Source organism: Mus caroli, chromosome 13, assembly GCF_900094665.2.
Source record: "Mus caroli chromosome 13, CAROLI_EIJ_v1.1, whole genome shotgun sequence".
In the NCBI taxonomy this organism is placed as follows: domain Eukaryota; kingdom Metazoa; phylum Chordata; class Mammalia; order Rodentia; family Muridae; genus Mus; species Mus caroli.
Window position 1 is genome coordinate 67,826,288 of NC_034582.1, and position 5,801 is coordinate 67,832,088.

At 43.5% G+C, this 5,801-nt stretch overlaps 1 long non-coding RNA gene across 1 annotated transcript in view; it reads right to left on the minus strand.

Moving 5' to 3' along the window:
* Positions 1 to 1,384: 1,384 nt before the first annotated feature.
* Positions 1,385 to 5,801, minus strand: part of LOC110308292 — a 25,168-nt gene continuing 20,751 nt past the window's right edge. The window contains exon 3 of the long non-coding RNA XR_002379540.1: positions 1,385 to 1,575. This is a non-coding gene — a long non-coding RNA (uncharacterized LOC110308292). The remainder of the gene's footprint in view (positions 1,576 to 5,801) is intronic.

A 5,801-nucleotide genomic window follows, 5' to 3' on the forward strand; every position in this document is an offset into this window, starting at 1 on the left:
AGGGAGGGAGGGAGGGGGAGAGAAGAAAGGAAGAACGGTAGACAGGCTAGTTCCCTGAATATATTTAATCCTTTCAGAAAACAGAATTCCCCTGCTGCAGTCAGAAACTCAAGAGGAGAATGACAAACTCAGCCATGAATGACACTCATGGTCTTGCACATGGGCCTCCTTAAATCTTTCCCAAGTCATCATATGGCCATCACCATCCTTTGTCCCAGCACCATAGGCCAGTGTTCCACCCAACCAAGAGAGCCCATGAGGTGTTCAGTGGTGCTGTCTAGGCAGGGCTGGTGTCTGCAGCTGCATGCTTTATGCTCACTCAGATCCCATACACATAAGTCCTCATGCTTCACTTAGTGTTGCTGTTGAGAGTCATTGCTCCCAACTTCAGGGCAATGTGCTCCAATGCTAGTTTTCGCTGGGCCCCATCAACTCCATGGTTGGTCTGTAAGGCCTGACTGGCTCTTGATCTTCAGCATCAAACAACCACCACTCATTTGTCACAACACCTCTGCTAGGAGCCCCACACACCCCTGGAAGTTTAGCCAGTAAGGCCAGCATAAACCTAACCAGGTGTACTGCCAGAGAACCGCAGAGTCTCACCAACCCAAGAATTCCACTGCCACTAAAGGAACCTGAGCATCCCACAACCACCTGAACTAGTGTCAGACTTATATTGACCCATAGATGATTTGGGTGTAAAGATAAAACTTCATAGGTAATATATGGTTCCACTGACTTTCAGACTCACAGACAACAATTCTTACATCATGGTTTCATATTCCTTTTGCTATTCAAATTATGTGGTTTGTCTTAATTCTTCATCAAGTATAGGATTGCCAGTTGTTTATTTTTATAGGAAAAAGTCTCACTTGTCTTTAGTCAAAGAACCCAGTCATCAAGTTCATGAAACAGATATGTACAGAATAAAATTTACTTTCATCTCCACTGTGTCTCCCACAGCTGCTCTCTGTGCTCTAGGAAGGTCAGGAGGGAGCATGTCGGTAGAGTTGCACTTCCTGCCAGTGGAGAGGGGCCACAGGAGGTGGAACATCCCCTGCAGAGATCACCCTGAATGCAGACACAACTCCCTGTGAGGGAGCAGACTGTCACACCCTGACCCAGCATCACCCAGACCAGTGATGGTGGGTTCAGGCCTTGAGCTTTCTCCATGGCCAAGGCCTCATGCCAGGCTGAGCCCAGCCCCTTGGGATGGGGTAGGTTTCTCATCTCCATTTGTTTGGCATCCTACCCAGTTGAGTTGCTTTCTTCTTGGTATCCTGTATACGGGCCAGAATGTCCAAAAGAAACAGACACGAGTCTCCTACGCATTATTGCAATTTCCATGGCTACACTGAGAAATGGGAAACAGGTGAAAGTAATTTTAATAACATATTTTATTTAACCCGATACAGACAAGAGCTTTACCACCCCACAGAATCAATGCTAAACTGCTACTGGTACATTTCGTTTTTCTTCGAAGACTCTCTTGTTCACTACAGAAGACCAGTGGGTGCATCTTCCCCTGGAGCATCAGCTGACCAGCTCTCAGTGACCATGTGTGTCTCGTGTCTGCTGTGCTGAAAAACAAAACTCCAAGATATGTCAAAAATGCCCTGTGCAATTTTAAATACAAAACCAATATCTATGTCATCATAAATCCAGGACTTGCTAAAGCAAGAAGATTCTAAGTTCAAGGCTATCCTGAGTAATTTAGTGAGACCATATCCTAAAGTCTCACATTGATTCTGGCTGTGTGTCTGTGTGCTCATGCACATGCCAAAGGACATGTGTAGAGGTCAAGGAACAACTTATGAAAGTCAGTTCTCTCCTTCCATCACCTTTCATCATGTGAGTTGCAGGGACTGAACTCAGGCTGTCAAGCTCGGCAATACGCACCTTGACCTGATGAAAACATCTCTCTGGCCCCACATCCTAAAATCTTAAGAAGTGAAAATGAGGGCTGAAGAGGTAGTTGGAGGGTAGCGTAATTGTCTAGTCTGCCCAAAACCTTAAAGTCAATCCCTAGAACCAGAACCCCAAACAAAACAAAAATCCCAAATCATGCATTTATTTCATTATTTTATCCCACTGACTTTATTGGGTGTTTAAAGGATGACAGAATGCACAAAGTCTAGCCTGGTCCTTGGGTTTACATGGAAAAGTAAACATCCAATTGCAGACCCTGCACTGCCCCAAGCCTGAGTGCCCTCGGCTTGCCATTGCATGCATGATGCATAAGAGAGACAACAGATTCAAGGGACTAAGACATGTGTCTAAGGAGAGAAGGAAGAAAGCAGGAAAGCTTCTGAGATGACTGAGATGACTTGGGGGTGCCTGCAGCAGGTAGCATAGTACAAGAGCCATACCTGGGGCAAGGACACTGAGAGAGTGACAGGGTAAGTGGCACCCCTGAAAAGAATAAGAACTATCGGTGAGACAGAAGACAAGGCTGGACTAAGGTGGTTTCAGGGGAGCCTTGACATCCTGGAGACAGTGAGAGCCCCAGTAGAATCACACAGACTGCTGTCCTCTTGGTATCCCTGATCTAACAGGCTGGAGGGTTAGATCACCCTGGCACCTCACCCTAAGGACCCTGCTGCTGTAGTCCAGCGACAACTAGAGTCAAAGTCAGCTCTGCAGGAAGTGGTCAGTGACTATGTATGTGGCCTCTCAGGCAGCAAGGCTCCAATTGGTGCCACAGAACTTATAATTGTCTTTGGAGGAGGACAGTGAATTAATATAGGGGTCAGAATATTCCTGGTAGCAATTGAACCTCTTTATCAGCAGAAAGGACCTAGGGCATACATATCATACGCCACCTCCACTGATGTGTGGTCCCAAAAGACCACCAACTAGCTGTCTGGACACAACACAGATGAAATCCCAAACATGACTTCATGGGAAGGAGACCCAGATGGCCTTCCTTTCCAGTAAAGACCTTGGCCTCATAATAGGCCAAGCCCAAACTCAAAAGAAGGACAATGGAAAAGCAAACCAAATCAACAGGTGTCCACATGTGTCTTGGCCAGCATTTAGAAGTATGGCCTCCGGGTCTCTGAAATACAGGCAGGAATCACTCAGTAAGGTAGACAACAGGGTGGACAGTCAGGAATTTACCCATCCATATTTAAGAGATTTCTATAGATTGTGAGTTTCCAAGTTGTTCCAAAGTGAACAACAACCAACAGACATGCCCATTCTGGGGGGTGGAGCACATGGGTCCACATCCTGCCAACAATATTTTAAAAGAAACTTAATGATATGGTTACAAATCACGTCACTGAAGACAAGAGTGGTTACAAGCTGCAACCCTATAAAATAAAGATGCAGACAATGGTTGCTTTTGTACGTGTGACAGAGACTCCGCCTGGGCAGCTGCTTTCTGCTCCTCTGTCAGTTACTTTGCTCACTGCTGCAGTGGAATACTCAACTAAGACAACTTAGAAGGAAGGGGTTATGTTGGCTCACAGATTGGGGCAGAGTCCCCGATTGTGGGAAAAACATAGTGATGAGACCTTGAGGATGCTGGCCACATTCTCCACAGTCAGGGAGCAGAAGGTTGGTTCTCAGCTCATCCTCTCCTTTTCCTTCAGTCCAGAGGTACAGTCCCTAACCACAGTGGGTCTGTGCACCCAAATTCACCAAATCAAAAACTTCCTCACAGACACACCACAGAACAGGTGATTCTACATCCTGTTAAGTTAATATTAACCATTGTTATCTCCACTCTTTTTCCTTCCATTTCAAACTATAACCTTCTATCCCACGTCTCCATGGCCATCCCATACTGCCAAAGGCATTCAGCCCAGCTTCAAAAGTCCCTAGAGTTTTTAACAACTCCAATACTGTCCAAAAATGTAAATGTGAAGTCTCTTCTGAGACTCAGGCAGTCTCTTAACTGCAAACCCTGCAACATAAAAAAAAAGTTACACATTTTCCAACATATAATAGCACACAGTACACATTGCCATTCCAAAAGGGGGAGTAAAACATAGCACAAGATATTGGACCAAAGCAAAGCTGAAAAACCAAGAGAGCAAAGTCTGTGGCTTCATGTCCAGCATTTTCAACTTATGATGAATTCATCTGGATTCCAAAGGGCTTGAATAGCCCTGGCACTTAGCATTAGAGGCTATAGCATACATAGGCTTTTACCTGCAACAATTCTATTTCATTCATCGAGCTTTCCTATGTGGAAACTATGTAGAACTATGTCCACAGTTCTGGCATCTCCAACATCCTGGGATCCAAAATAGGTTTCAATGTCATGGCTTCATGAGATAACCCCCCAGGTACTTCTTGCAGGGAATATGACCCTTCCACATATTGCCTGTCTTCAGTATCCTGCATCTAGTATGTTTGTAAAACAAGTACATTGTGATTAACACTGCTAAGTCCTTCTGCCAGCTTAAGATGTAATTGGGTCCCATTGGCCCACAATTGCATTGGGTAAACACTTCCTCCAAGGATTGTTTCCTCAATGTAGGCTCTCTTACTTCTGATAACTATGAATTTTCACAAGATGGAGCTTTAAGTGTTTGGGGTACTGCCTCATGGTACATTTCCTATTATCCCACTGCATAACAGAAGATTTCTCTTTAATGATCTGTACAAGTTACTTTTCTGTTGCTGTGATAAAACACCATGACCAAGACAACTTACAGAAGAAAGAGATTTTTGTGCTTACAGTTCCAGAGGAATAATATTTCCAACATGGTGGGAAAACCTAAAAGTGGTGTGAGGTTTTTAATTTCCCAGATTTATCCCAATTACATTCTTCCTGGTTGTGCTTCTGAAGCCTTTGGAATTGATTTTAAGGAGTAATGTGGAAGAGTTTGGAACTTTATGCTGTAAGCAGATCTCACTGAATCATTTTCGTGGGCATTTGGGAGACCAGAAAGTCAATAGAAATGCATACAGTGTAGGGGCAGTGAGGCTGCACCACCTAAACTTCCAACAAAGAGCACCACCCACTTGGGATCAAATGTTCAAATAACTGAGAGTATGAAGCACAGTCTCATTCTAACTGCCACATGATCCTAATCTCTTTAACTCATACAGTTTCCATCTTCTCCACAATTTTAACACACTCATACTTCTTCCTTCACCAAACTTCACATTTTTCATATCTTTTTGTACTGTCTCATTTTCTATCTGAATAAACACAGTGAACAGAAGCCATGCCAATGCCTGAATGCTACACTGTCTTGAAATTTTCCCCAACCAAGCACACTGATCTGTTTTTAATTTGCCCTCATTCAAGTTCTCATGACACAGAATGAAGCCAAATTATTTGCTGGAATATTACTTGAGCGCCTCTAGCCCAGTTCCCAGCAAAGTCCTTGTTCCCCTGTGAAATCTCATGAGCTAGACTTCCTCCATATGCACTTCTCTTGACATTGGTCTTCCAAAAGCCCAATTAGATGACCCAATAAGCTCTACTTAAAGCACAAAATCCAAAATACTTCCACAAGAATAAGTTCCAAAGGCCTAAGAACCATGTGGCAAAAAATAACCCCACTCCTGGTACAAATTTTCTTTTTTTTTTTTTTTTTTTGAAATTTAAAGAAAAAATTTATTGAAGATCTGAAAAACAACTCCTACAAGATTGACTTTTCCATAAAACTGCAGCTACACGATGCATTGCGTCTATCATGTTAAAACGTGCATTAGACACAAATACAAAACCCATAAAAACAAGCCACCATTCTTTAACAGTTGAGCAAAGATAAGATGCCTAAGGAATGACATGGATGACTTGCAAAGGATGGGCTCTTTAAGCACCATTAAAAAAAAAA